Raw genomic sequence first — 15,000 nt, 5'->3', positions numbered from 1 at the left:
TCTCTCTCTCTCTCTCTCTCTCTCTCTCTCTCTCTCTCTCTCTCTCTCTCTCTCTCTCTGTCTCTCTCTCTCTCTCTCTCTCTCTCTCTCTCTGTCTCTCTCTCTCCCGCTCTCTCTCTGTCAATTCAATTCAATTCAAAGGGCTTTATTGGCATGATAAGGTGCATCTTACATTGCCAAAGCATACATTAGCAACACTTAGCAGTTACAAAGAATCAAAAAACAGAAAACAAGACATTTTGTTACCCAGTAACATAAATCACAAAATCTGAAGATATTCAAAGAGGAAGAGAAAAGAAAATTAAATGGAATGTGATAGTATATAATACAACAGAAGACCATTGTTGACCGGAATCTATTCAGAATTATAACAGAACTGTAATAAACAGGCAGTTAGATGGTGATCGTGCAAAATAGTGAGCAATTACAGTATATTAACAAAAATTCACAGAATCTGTAAATACCCGTTGTTATTTTGAAATCTTCAGAAGAGAGTGAAAAACCAAACAAAGCAAAAAGAATAAAATATAATAGAATAAGATAGACTAGAATAAAATATTAATATAATATAAGCAATAAGCAAAAATGAGGCATTTTGTTACTCATTAATTATAGGTCACAGAACTGTGACCTAAGTAAAATACGATAAAACAAAAGATTAAATCAAAGCAATAAAAAGCAGTAAAAGCAATAAAATAGAAACAATCACTAAGCTAGCTAATTCAGCTAGATGTGGACGGCTCTCCTGTCCACTGGCTGTCCCTCAGCTGCTGGCAGCTCCACACATAATGGGCTGCTAAGACGGTGCATTCGGGTTTCTCTCCAAGGAGGTATTGGAGTGCAGATGTGTCTGTGACGTTTTCAAATTCTTTGTATATCCGGTTAATTTGGGGGGTGAATGACGCTCTAATTTCTTTATATTTGTCACATTTTAACAGGAAGTGTAGCTCTGTCTCCACCTCTCCTTGGGAGCAGAGTGAACACAGCCTCTCCTCTCTGGGTAGCCAGGTCTGTCGGTGTCTGCCTGTTTCTATTGCCAGGCTATGATCACTGAGTCTGTACCTGGTCAATGTCTTCCTCATTTTTGGGTCAGTAATAGTGGTCAGGTAGTCTGCCACCGTGTAGTCTCGATTTAGGGCCAAATAGCAATCTAATTTACTTTGGGTTTTTGTGGTATTCTTCCAATAGGTAATATAGTTTTCTTTTTGATTTGTGATAATTTGGTTGGGCCGGGTAGACTGAGGGCTGTCCTGATGCTGGGGGGGGTTGGGAGTCAGTCTCAGGACCAGCTGGCTGAGGGGGCTCCTCTCTATGCGCTCTTCTTGGCTTTGTAAGGCTTGGTGATGGTAGGAGGAGGGGTCACTAGTTTTGAGGTGTCTGTAGAATGTAATGGCTCTTTTTTGAATGTCAATTAGAAGAGGGAATTGGCCAAGTTCCGCTCTGCATGCATTATTTGGGGTTTTTCTTTGTACTTTTAGAATGAATCTACAAAATTCAGTGTGAAGGATCTCAATTTGGTGTTTGTCCCAGTTAGAGAATTCCTGGTTTGCTAGTGGACCCCATACCTCACTACCATATAGGGCGATTGGTTGGATTACTGTTTTGAAAATTTTGAGCCAGATTCGGATTGGGATATTAATTTGGATGGATTTTCGGATGGCGTAAAAAGCCCTTCTTGCCTTTTCCCTCAGGTCATTCACAGCCATGTTGAAGTTCCCTGTAGAGCTGAGTTTTAGTCCTAAATAAGTGTATGTATTTGTGTGCTCTATGGTGGTGGAGCCCAGGACAAACTGGAGTCTGTTTCCCTGACACCTGGATCTTTTCTGGAACACCATGATCTTAGTCTTTTTTATGTTGACTGTCAGGGCCCAGGTCTGACAGAACTGCTGCAGATGATCTAGGAGCTGCTGTAGGCCCTCCTTGGAGTTAGACAGCAGCACCAGGTCATCCGCGTACAGGAGGCATTTGATCTCTGTGTTGTTGAGGGTGAGGCCGGGAGCAGATGAGTCCTCCAGTGTTTTTGCCAATTCATTGATATAAATATTGAATAGCGTTGGACTGAGGCTGTTTCCTTGCATCACTCCTCGGCTTTGGGGGAAGAAATCTGTTCTACTATTGTCTATTTTGACTGCACATTTATTGTTGAGGTACATTGTTTTGATGATGTCGTATGTTTTACCTCCCACCCCACTTTCTAATAGTCTGAGTAGGAGACCTTCGTGCCAAATTGAGTCGAAGGCCTTTTCAAAGTCTATGAAGCAGGAGAAAATTTTTGATTTATTTTGATTGACATGTTTTTCTATGAGGGTGTGGAGGGTGTAAATGTGGTCAGTTGTTCGATGGTTCTGTAGGAATCCGATTTGGCTTTTCCTCAGGATATTGTGGTCACTGAGGAATTGTTGTAGTCTATTGTTGATAATTGAGCAGAACATCTTCCCCAGGTTGCTGCTAACACATATCCCTCTATAATTGTTGGGGTCAAATTTGTCCCCTTTTTTAAAGATGGGTGTTATTAGTCCTTGGTTCCAGATGTCAGGGAAGTAGCCTACGCTCATCACCATGTTAAATAGTTTCAGCAGGGCCATGTGGAAGGTATTGTCAGCGTATTTAATCATTTCGTTTAATATACCATCAACACCACAGGCCTTTTTGGGTTGTAGAGCCTTGATTTTGTCTTGTAGTTCTCTTTCTGTAATTGGAAAGTCTAAGGGGTTTTGTTGATCTTTAATGATTGGTTCTAAAAGTTCTAGTTTTTTATATATATCTTTTTGGGCCGAATTAGGTGTGATTTCTCTGTATAATTTCTCAAAGTGTTTCTTCCATGTATCTCCATTTTGAATTGCTAATTCTTCTTTGTGTGGTTTGTTTAAGTGCTTCCAATTTTCCCAGAATTTGTTAGAGTCTATAGCTTCCTCCATTACAGTGAGTTGTTTTTTGATGTGTTGTGTCTTCTTTGATCTGATGGTGTGATGGTATTGTTTTAGGGTTTGCCAGTATTGATGCCGGACCTGCTGGTTGTCTGGTTCTCTGTGTTTTTGGTTCGATAGTTTCCTGACTGTATTTCTTAGATGTTTGCATTCAGAATCAAACCATTTGTCGTCATTAACCTTTTTGTTTTGGGGCTTTTGTGATTTCTTTAGGTTAGACAAGGTGGCCAGGTTGTCGAAGATGGAGTTTATATCCCTCACTGCCAAATTTACTCCATCTTTGTTTTGGGGATATGTTTGAGTGAGGAATTTGTTTAGTGATGCTTGAATTTTGTTGTTGCCAATTGCCTGCTGGTAATGATCTTTGCTGTTTTCAGACCATTTGTAAGGTTGTTTAGCTCTGTGTAGTTTACTGCCCTTCTCTGCTATGTGGTGAGTTTGAGTCTGTTTTAGATACAGGGTGATTTTGCTGTGGTCCGATAGGGGTGTTAAGGGGCTGACTGTGAATGCCCTGAGGTGCACTGGATCTATGTCTGTTAGCATGTAATCAACAGTGCTACTGCCAAGATGAGAGCAATGTGTGTATCTCCCATACGAGTCCCCTCGTAGCCTTCCATTGGCTATGTACAGACCCAGTGATCGACAGAGCTGCAATAGTTGTCTTCCATTTTGATTGGTTGTTTTGTCATAATTGTTTCTGGGGGGGTATGAGGGCAGGGGGATGCTGATGTCTGGCACATGTTTGTCCCCCTGGTTGCTGATGTTGTCAGGCGCTGTGCCTGTTCTGGCATTGAGGTCTCCACAGATCAACACCTTACCCTGTGCCTGGTAATGACTGATGTCATCCTCTAGCGTGGAGAAACTCTCTTCCTTATAGTATGGGGATTCTGATGGAGGGATGTATGTTGCACATAGGAATACATTTTCTTCGACCGAAATAATTTCTTTTTTAATTTTGAGCCAAATCGAGAAGTCTCCTTTTTTCACTATGTCAATGGAATGTGTAAGGTGTGTTTTATACCAGATCAGCATCCCTCCTGAGTCTCTGCCCTGAGTGACTCCCTTTAGTTTGGTGGACGGCACTATTATTTCTCTGTACCCTGAGGGGCAGCCAGTGGACTCCTCTCCTCTACTCCATGTTTCTTGCAGAACGATGACATCTGGATCTCCTAGTTCTCTAATGAAGTCTGGGTCCCTGCTCTTGGTCCCAAAAGCAAAGGACCGTAGACCTTGAATGTTCCAACATGCAACAGTAAAACACTTAAGTTCCATGAATTAGTGTCTTTTTTTGTTTTTTGTCTCTCTCTCTGTCTCTCTCTCTCCCGCTCTCTCTCTGTCTCTCTCTCTCTCTCTCTCCCGCTCTCTCTCTGTCTCTCTCTCTGTCTCTCTCTCTCCCGCTCTCTCTCTGTCTCTCTCTCTCTCTCTCTCCCGCTCTCTCTCTGTCTCTCTCTCTGTCTCTCTCTCTCCCGCTCTCTCTCTGTCTCTCTCTCTGTCTCTCTCTCTCTGTCTCTCTCTCTGTCTCTCTCTCTCCCGCTCTCTCTCTGTCTCTCTCTCTCTCTCTCTCTCCCGCTCTCTCTCTGTCTCTCTCTCTCTCTTGTTATGTCTGCTGTGTGTATCCTCTCTCTCTCGTTCTGTCTGCTGTGTGTATCCTCTCTCTCTCGTTCTGTCTGCTGTGTGTATCCTCTCTCTCTCTCTCGTTCTGTCTGCTGTGTGTATCCTCTCTCTCTCGTTCTGTCTGCTGTGTGTATCCTCTCTCTCTCGTTCTGTCTGCTGTGTGTATCCTCTCTCTCTCGTTCTGTCTGCTGTGTGTATCCTCTCTCTCTCGTTCTGTCTGCTGTGTGTATCCTCTCTCTCTCGTTCTGTCTGCTGTGTGTATCCTCTCTCTCTCGTTCTGTCTGGTGTGTGTATCCTCTCTCTCTCTCTCGTTCTGTCTGCTGTGTGTATCCTCTCTCTCTCGTTCTGTCTGGTGTGTGTATCCTCTCTCTCTCTCTCTCTCGTTCTGTCTGCTGTGTGTATCCTCTCTCTCTCGCTCTGTCTGCTGTGTGTATCCTCTCTCTCTCGTTCTGTCTGTTGTGTGTATCCTCTCTCTCTCTCGTTCTGTCTGCTGTGTGTATCCTCTCTCTCTCGTTCTGTCTGCTGTGTGTATCCTCTCTCTCTCGTTCTGTCTGCTGTGTGTATCCTCTCTCTCTCTCGTTCTGTCTGCTGTGTGTATCCTCTCTCTCTCGTTCTGTCTGCTGTGTGTATCCTCTCTCTCTCTCTCTCTCTCTCTCTGTCTGCTGTGTGTATCCAGTGTTTGATAGCTGATTGATGATTGATATTCAGTAGGGTTAGTGGTGTTAAAACATCAGTGTGTACAGTAGTCGGGTTTCCATCCACCTGTTTTGATGCGAAATTTCAATTTGCGCATAAAAAAGCGGAGTGGAAACGCTGCCTAATTCGCAAAAACCTCCAAATATCGCAAAAAAGTTTTCACGCTTGAGGGAGGCGGAAAGGTTGTGTGTATCAATAAAAGGAAAATGCGAAACGTGCGGTGGAAACAGTTTAAGCGATATTCTGTTGTCTCTCCATTCAAAAACAACCCAGTTTCCCTTGATCACTGCAAAACATGACATGCCGTGTAGCCTCCACACAATAGGGCTACACACGGTAAATCATGGTAAATACGCAGCACAATACCCGCCGTGGTAAACAGAAGAAGACTGGGATATTAACTTTAAGGCGACTCACTTCTAGACTTGAATGAAATTGTATTCACTTACTATCTGCTCCGTGGATTACCATTCTACAATTTCGGAGCCGAAATTGTAACATAGCAACGTTGGTCCACAAACGTTGCTATGTTGCAATTTCTTTGGAGATCGGGTTGGGATTATAACGTTAGTTTGCCGAGTCGCACCTGGTAATCCAGAAATGGCGTTATGGTACCTTTGTCTACTTGTAGATCATCAAGAAACTTTAAATTAATAACGTTAGATGTGTTTAACAGAGCTGTATATCGGGTCTAGCAGCTGATCAGCAGCTCAGACAGCCTCAAACACGAGGTGATTGACAGCTCTATAATTCGCAAAATACCAGTGGATGGAAACGCGCATTGTTTCGCATTTTATTTTGCCGACTTTCTGAAAATTCGATTAAAAGTTGCGATACATTTGGATGGAAACCCAGCTAGAGACAGAGAGAAACAGCTGACATGTTGGAATTTCTGTTTTAATGAAACATCTGATGCAGGTCGTTCTCTACTGTTCTTTGCACCAAACTCCAAAACTCTGGCAGTTGAATGTTGCAATGTCAACAATTAGCAATGAAGCAAGCTAATGTTATCTGTGTTAAAGCCCCATTCAGCAACTTTTCCAAGTTTCGCTATTGGGGAAACTGCGCCCTCTGGGTGCAATAGTATCGCTATCGATATCGCCGTTCAAAAACAACAAAACACAGCGCCAGAAAGCTCTAAGTACATGTTGTGACATCGGGTACTCACCACGTGATGAAATAATAATCCATAGTTATGTGAAACTTCATTTTCGTAGCAAATCTGCACTGAGTTACCTCCTTGTTTTCATGAAGACAGCGCTTCAGCTGTACACAGCGCATGCGCGCATGTTGCCTCCGGGACGCAGGCACCAAACTGCTTAGTCCCAGGAGAGGCCTTTGGAGGGCGCTGTGTGACCATTCTCCCTGTTACAAGTCACTCTACCATCCTCAATGACTAAAAAGCTGTTATATTAAGGTGAAAAAGTTACTGATTGGGGCTTCTAAATAACATTAGCTTGCTTGCTAACACGGACAAATTGCAATGTACAGTAGCTAAGCTAGCATAGTTATAGCGATTTAGCAGCCAGATCAGCCCCGGGCAGTGTGACGGACGTCAGGGGAAAACTATTGCCAACATCAGTCGCAGGGTTGCCAACTGTCCCGTATTAACCGGGACACCCCGTATTTGGGTCAAAAGTGGTTGGTCCCGTACGGCAGTGATTCCCAACCAGGGGTACGTGTCCCCCTAGGCCGCCGGCCGGGGTACTTGAGCAGCTTACAGGGGGGATTACAATTTACTTCCCAAATTATATTAAAAAAGAAATATTCCAAGTCATTTCATAAGCCCATAGTGCAACAATACAGGCTCAACAACACACATACAGCAGACAATGTAAGACAATGTAGCTACCAAACAACACATTACTTTACGCCATAGATTGACTTGAGCCTACAAATGCCATTTTAAGCTTTACACAGAAATACTGTATTCAATTTGAATGCAACTCATATCAAAGACATCTTGCTCAAATGCATTGTTTTTCCATCGTAATCATTCAAAGGCCTGAATGAAGAAAATGCCAAACTATTACATTTACTTATTATTACTATTACCATTACAGCGCATGACTTAAAACAAACATGACACAGAGATATAATGCAGCTTCAGCACCACAGACAAGGAAGACTCCATACCACCAAAGACAAGCTCAAAAACTGTAGCAAGCAGCGTTCAGGTGAGATGATGTGACAGTGTAGGACCTGCAGAAGGTGAAAGCAGCATCAGCACATTGAGTCAATGGGCTGAACCTGGACTTTAGTCCAGACCAGCTCACCACAATCAGCCGGACACCAGCCATCCTTGTTGATTATTTCACAACACAATCGGTCATCTCCATGGCTCAGACTAAACTGTGCCCAGCTTGCCCATTGGGTGGGACGCGCTTTTTTAAGCATTGTGATTGGCTCGAAGGTCCGAACACCGCCAGCCGGCAAAGTTGGTGTAAAAACTAAGCCACTCAGTTGTTTAAGCCATACTGCTCGTTAATGTATTTTTTCAGACCGTCATCAGATCAGCGCGGCCAACATGAATATATTGCAATGCATAGGCTGTCCGTTATTATGTTGTTATAAGCATCACAAAGCGCACGTCCAGTTCAAAAGAGAAAACCCTTCCACAAGCATCAACTCGACCAGTTCGTTCTTCACTCTTTTAAGTTGTGAAAACGATCTCTCACCCTTAGTCTACAGTTAGTGACAGGGTGAGAGATGTTTAAATTGTGAAGATCTCTCACCCACAGTTAACAGACAGGCCAACAAAAGCCTGACTGTGGTGAACATGTCACACTTGGGGAAGTAGTTTTCAGCCTACCTTTTCTTAGCAGTTCCTCTGGTGAACATGTTTTTTCTCACCACACAAAATGCTTGAACTGGATACATTCAAATGTGATGGAGGGGGGAGGAGGGCACCTACACACCAATCACGATTCTTTCTCATTATGCATATATTCTTTTAGTATTGAAGATTAATTTTGGCCGCAGAGTAGGCCTAATATATAAAGAAAATACGATGAAGCTTATGAAGAATCGAATTTGATTCTTCATCAATTTGGCTGGTGCCCCCGGGGCACTCGCCCGATGTGATATATGGATAAACCTGGCAGTCTTAATTATTATTCTGGCCTTAAAGGACGGCTTTCCCGTGGGGAATATGAATATATATTAAATCTCACGCGCCTAAGGTTTTCGAATCCTTTGAAATTTTTGAAATTGCTTGTTCACTGCCAGAGATATCAACCATCTCTCACATTATTTCCATGACGCTCTGACGCAAAACGCGTCGGGGCGACAAGTCCAGCCTTGCGGAAGTCGAGCACCTATGAACTACAGTGTTGTGGGCCTGTGCCGCAATGGTCCCGCCTCTAGAGGTCCTCCACGCCCCTTCAGAGGTCTTGAAGAAAAACAAAAGGCAGCCATCTTTTTCCACCGCCTAGCCTATGGTAGCTAATATTAGCTTCCCATAGCTCCTTGCAAAGAGACCATATCTCGGGAACGGAAGCACGTACAGCCACAGGACTGGCGGCATTGGAAAGCTCGTCAAATTTTACATCTAGTAGTAGGTGCGTTGAAGTAACGAAATCAACGCTGACCAATGTACCCGTTTTTACACATTTTTACATGAAATAGTTACAACATCAGATGCGCGTAACTCCTTGGAAAATGCCTTAAAATGCATGATTTTTTTTTTATGAAGACATCTCCCGACATATATACTTCGGTTTAAATTTGGTGCAATTTGGAGGCAATTTTATTTTTGATTTTTTCTTGTTCTACTAAATGTTTTTATGTCGAAGCCTTCTTCTTCTTCTTCTTCTTTGACTTTTATGGCGGTTGGCAAGCATGTGCATTACCACCACCTACTGGAGTTTGATATCAGCCAAATGCCTGAGGGGTGGGCGTGGAAACGAAGGCCACGCGAGCCCAGTGCATTGTGGGAAATGTAGGATTTCGGGTCCCCGCACCCGCCCCTCCCCTCCACCACCACCCCCCCCCCACACACACACACACAGAGTGGATTTCGGTTGATATCTCTGGCAGTGAACAACCAATTTCAAAAATTTCAACGGATTCGAAAACCTTAGGGGCGTGAGATTTAATATATATTCATATTCCCCACGGGAAAGCCGTCCTTTAATTGTGCGCTGTGAGGGGGGGGCTTTTATGTATAGAGACACTGCATGTAATAGGCCACGCCCATCACAGGGGAAGAGCTCCGTTCATTTCCACACACCAGTGTCATTTTCCTTGAATTAAACATAGCTAAAAGCTGTTGTGTGGTGGGGCTGCGCAGACAACAAATGTAAAAAATCGCCAGTTAAAGTTTTTTTGTACTCCTGAGCAAAACAAGGAAGCCATTGAGAATTGGCGATAAGAAAACTGTGCATCTAGCTGTCAAGAAGTAAGTTGGAGTGTTCATCTTCCGTATATACGATCTTTTGGTGCAACACGCAACCATGCACGTGACATAGGAGAACGCCAGGATTGGACAGGAGTTTGTGTTTTCCCCCGTCTTGGGCGTGGTTTCTGAATGATGACGCGTTACACAGTGTCTCTTTTCAGGCCCAGGGGTCCGTCATGTCATAATCCACCTCCGTATGTCCGTACGGGACGTCACTTGTCCCGTGTAAAGGGAAATGCACCAAAGGATGAAAGCAAGAGCCATCAAAAAAAGAAATCAAAAAATAAATCAAATAAAGGGTGGATATAATGTATAAATAATAATACATTAATAATACAATAATATCATAATAATAATAATAATATAATAAATAAAGGGTGGATATAATGCTCACATCACTGCAAAGTGCTTTCAGCTCTCAGATGAAGGCTACAGCTAATTAACAAGAATAGCCTATTCTTACCATTAGTTTTCTTCCAGCAGTTAAAAGTTCAGCAAATAGCCTATTCCCAGCTGACCCTTTAATAGCCTATTGTCCGTTCTGAAAGCGCGTTGGCAACTTGGGCCACCACGTGTCAATCAGTCTGTCAGGCTATATAACATACACATCACAAGGTAGGCTATATAACATACACATCATAATGTAGGCTATATAACATACACATCACAAGGTAGGCTCATACACATCACAAGGTAGGCTATATAACATACACATCACAAGGTAGGCTATATAACATACACATCATAAGGTAGGCTCATACACATCACAAGGTAGGCTATATAACATACACATCACAAGGTAGGCTATATAACATACACATCACAAGGTAGGCTATATAACATACACATCACAAGGTAGGCTCATACACATCACAAGGTAGGCTATATAACATACACATCACAAGGTAGGCTATATAACATACACATCATAAGGTAGGCTATATAACATACACATCACAAGGTAGGCTATATAACATACACATCATAAGGTAGGCTATATAACATACACATCACAAGGTAGGCTATATAACATACACATCACAAGGTAGGCTATATAACATACACATCATAAGGTAGGCTATATAACATACACATCACAAGGTAGGCTATATAACATACACATCACAAGGTAGGCTATATAACATACACATCATAATGTAGGCTATATAACATACACATCACAAGGTAGGCTATATAACATACACATCATAATGTAGGCTATATAACATACACATCACAAGGTAGGCTATATAACATACACATCATAATGTAGGCTATATAACATACACATCACAAGGTAAGCTATATAACATACACATCATAATGTAGGCTATATAACATACACATCACAAGGTAAGCTATATAACATACACATCACAAGGTAGGCTATATAACATACACATCACAAGGTAGGCTATATAACATACACATCACAAGGTAGGCTATATAACATACACATCACAAGGTAGGCTATATAACATACACATCACAAGGTAGGCTATATAACATACACATCACAAGGTAGGCTATATAACATACACATCACAAGGTAGGCTATATAACATACACATCATAAGGTAGGCTATATAACATACACATCACAAGATAGGCTATATAACATACACATCACAAGGTAGGCTATATAACATACACATCACAAGGTAGACTATATAACATACACATCACAAGGTAGGCTATATAACATACACATCACAAGGTAGGCTATATAACATACACATCACAAGGTAGGCTATATAACATACACATCATAAGGTAGGCTATATAACATACACATCACAAGGTAAGCTATATAACATACACATCATAATGTAGGCTATATAACATACACATCACAAGGTAGGCTATATAACATACACATCACAAGGTAAGCTATATAACATACACATCATAATGTAGGCTATATAACATACACATCACAAGGTAGGCTATATAACATACACATCACAAGGTAGGCTATATAACATACACATCATAAGGTAGGCTATATAACATACACATCATAAGGTAGGCTATATAACATACACATCATAATGTAGGCTATATAACATACACATCACAAGGTAGGCTATATAACATACACATCACAAGGTAGGCTATATAACATACACATCACAAGGTAGGCTATATAACATACACATCACAAGGTAGGCTATATAACATACACATCATAATGTAGGCTATATAACATACACATCACAAGGTAGGCTATATAACATACACATCATAAGGTAGGCTATATAACATACACATCATAATGTAGGCTATATAACATACACATCATAAGGTAGGCTATATAACATACACATCACAAGGTAGGCTATATAACATACACATCATAATGTAGGCTATATAACATACACATCATAAGGTAGGCTATATAACATACACATCATAATGTAGGCTATATAACATACACATCATAATGTAGGCTATATAACATACACATCATAAGGTAGGCTATATAACATACACATCACAAGGTAGGCTATATAACATACACATCACAAGGTAGGCTATATAACATACACATCACAAGGTAGGCTATATAACATACACATCATAATGTAGGCTATATAACATACACATCACAAGGTAGGCTATATAACATACACATCACAAGGTAGGCTATATAACATACACATCATAAGGTAGGCTATATAACATACACATCACAAGGTAGGCTATATAACATACACATCACAAGGTAGGCTATATAACATACACATCATAAGGTAGGCTATATAACATACACATCATAAGGTAGGCTATATAACATACACATCATAATGTAGGCTATATAACATACACATCACAAGGTAGGCTATATAACATACACATCACAAGGTAGGCTATATAACATACACATCATAAGGTAGGCTATATAACATACACATCATAAGGTAGGCTATATAACATACACATCATAATGTAGGCTATATAACATACACATCACAAGGTAGGCTATATAACATACACATCACAAGGTAGGCTATATAACATACACATCACAAGGTAGGCTATATAACATACACATCACAAGGTAGGCTATATAACATACACATCATAATGTAGGCTATATAACATACACATCACAAGGTAGGCTATATAACATACACATCACAAGGTAGGCTATATAACATACACATCACAAGGTAGGCTATATAACATACACATCATAAGGTAGGCTATATAACATACACATCATAATGTAGGCTATATAACATACACATCACAAGGTAGGCTATATAACATACACATCATAATGTAGGCTATATAACATACACATCACAAGGTAGGCTATAACATACACATACAATTTTCACTTAGGCTGGCATTGAGTTGAATAGTGTAATACAATAAAATAATCATAAAATGTATTTTATTTTATGACACTATTCAACGAGTTGAGTAGTGTAATAAAATAAAATAAATAAAATTACAGTATTCAACTAAATAAAATGAATACACTATTCAACGAGTTGAGTAGTGTAATAAAATAAAATAAATAAAATTACAGTATTCAACTAAATAAAAGGAATACACTATTCAACTAGTTGAATATTCCCGTCCTGTTTTCCTGGGATGTCATGTTGGCAACCCTAATCACACACACGCACACGCACACGCACACGCACACGCACACGCACACACACACACACACGCACACGCACGCGCACGCGCACACACACACACACACACACACACACACACACACACACACACACACACACAGGATGATTATAACAGGAGGAAAGGAGAAATAGAGGAGAAAAGCAGAAGAGAGGAGACAAGACCAGATTGGAGCACGACAGAAGTGAAATCCTGGCCACTGATTGGCCAGAGTGCTGTCCCCTTCCCGCCTCTGCTTGTTTCCTATTGGTCGCAGAGCTGTCAGCTGATAGGGAGCCATGTGAGAAGTGGAGGTTCCTGTGAACTCAGACAGTGGGAAAACACACACACACACACACACACACACACACAGGAAGAGTTTTATAAGGTCCTTTGGGAGTGATACAGGAAGAGAACGGATCCTGTCGCGTGTGTGTGTGTGTGTGTGTGTGTGTGTGTGTGTGTGTGTAGGGGGGAGGGGGGTGGTTGTGTGTGTGTGTGTGTGTGTGTGTGTGTGTGTGTGTGTGTGTGTGTGTGTGTGTGTGTGTGTGTGTGTGTGGGGGGGCGGGGGGTTGTGTGTGTCAGAGGGAGAAAGACAGCAAGCAAACTTCAACAGGAATTCTGACTAAAATTAACATTCTACTCTATTCTATTCTATTCTACAGTATAGTGTAATAATAAGACTTTAAAAGGATAATCCGTTCATTTTTATCATCATCATTACCTTCAGTGTTGTGCAAGTTCACACTTCACAAGAGCTAGCTCAAAGTTCAGCTCACACACATTCAAAGGAACTAGCTCACGTTCATAGTTCAATATTTTGACTTTTGAATGAAGTTCACAAAACGTGAGCAGTTCATTTCATGAGAAGTTCAATCATTAGTTTTGTTTTTTCATCATTTAGTGCACGAGCGTCAAGTCAGCCAGAATGTAAAAGTGGGTCTTCCGCTTTAGGGCTTTCAAAATAAAACTGTCATTCTAACGTTAACCTTAATATTAATTTTGAGTAGTGATTTATAGCCACAGTTTCACTCCATAGGTCATCTTAACATCAGTGTTTCATTCATTGAAATCACTTTTTCCTCCAAAGGTGAGAATGTGAATACCTTTATTCTGAGTCTACATCTTCACTACCACGTGTGCAAGAACGCCGCAGTTAAAGCCTTCCTAGTCTACACTACAGCCTCCATCCACACACAGAGTCAAAGTGAACGTCACTTCCTGCTTTTCTCCCTGTACCAGTGTGTGAGAAATATGAATGGTTGTGTGAACGGAGAGATACGTTACGTTATTGATCCCGTTTGAATGGTGCCACGGGGTACACGCGTTACATTTTGTCCATTTAAAAGAGAACTATGCAGGTCAAGAAAGTCGCAGTTTGTCCAGAAACTGAAACGTAAGGTTAAGTTTTGTCAATCAACTACATCTCGTGTCGCACGATATACTGCGAAATGACAGCAAAACCGTTTTTTCCCTTGATGCAGCATATGTGTGTGTATCCCTTTAAGACCGCGGACCGAGTCACGAGGTTCGCGGTCTTAAAGGGATACACACACAAATGAGGGATATACACGCAAATGCTGCATCAGGTATCAATGGGTTAAGATGTAAATTACAATTGTTTTTGGTTACAATTAACAACGCTCACTGTACGTTCATGTATTTGCACCCGTTCACCAGAATATGAGCTTGTTCAATGAACGTTCGTGCACAACACTGATTACCTTCATCGTC

The 15,000-nt window shown here is 41.3% G+C and overlaps 1 protein-coding gene across 2 annotated transcripts in view; it reads left to right on the top strand.

Moving 5' to 3' along the window:
- The window catches only part of LOC310783315 (disintegrin and metalloproteinase domain-containing protein 9-like), a 138,188-nt gene that overhangs the window by 38,138 nt on the left and 85,050 nt on the right, over positions 1–15,000 (top strand). The gene's annotated exons all lie outside the window — the stretch shown is intronic.

The sequence above is a fragment of the Poromitra crassiceps genome (assembly GCF_964638095.1).
Source record: "Poromitra crassiceps genome assembly, chromosome: 10".
In the NCBI taxonomy this organism is placed as follows: Eukaryota; Metazoa; Chordata; class Actinopteri; order Beryciformes; family Melamphaidae; genus Poromitra; species Poromitra crassiceps.
This window is presented reverse-complemented; position numbering and strand designations above follow the sequence as displayed.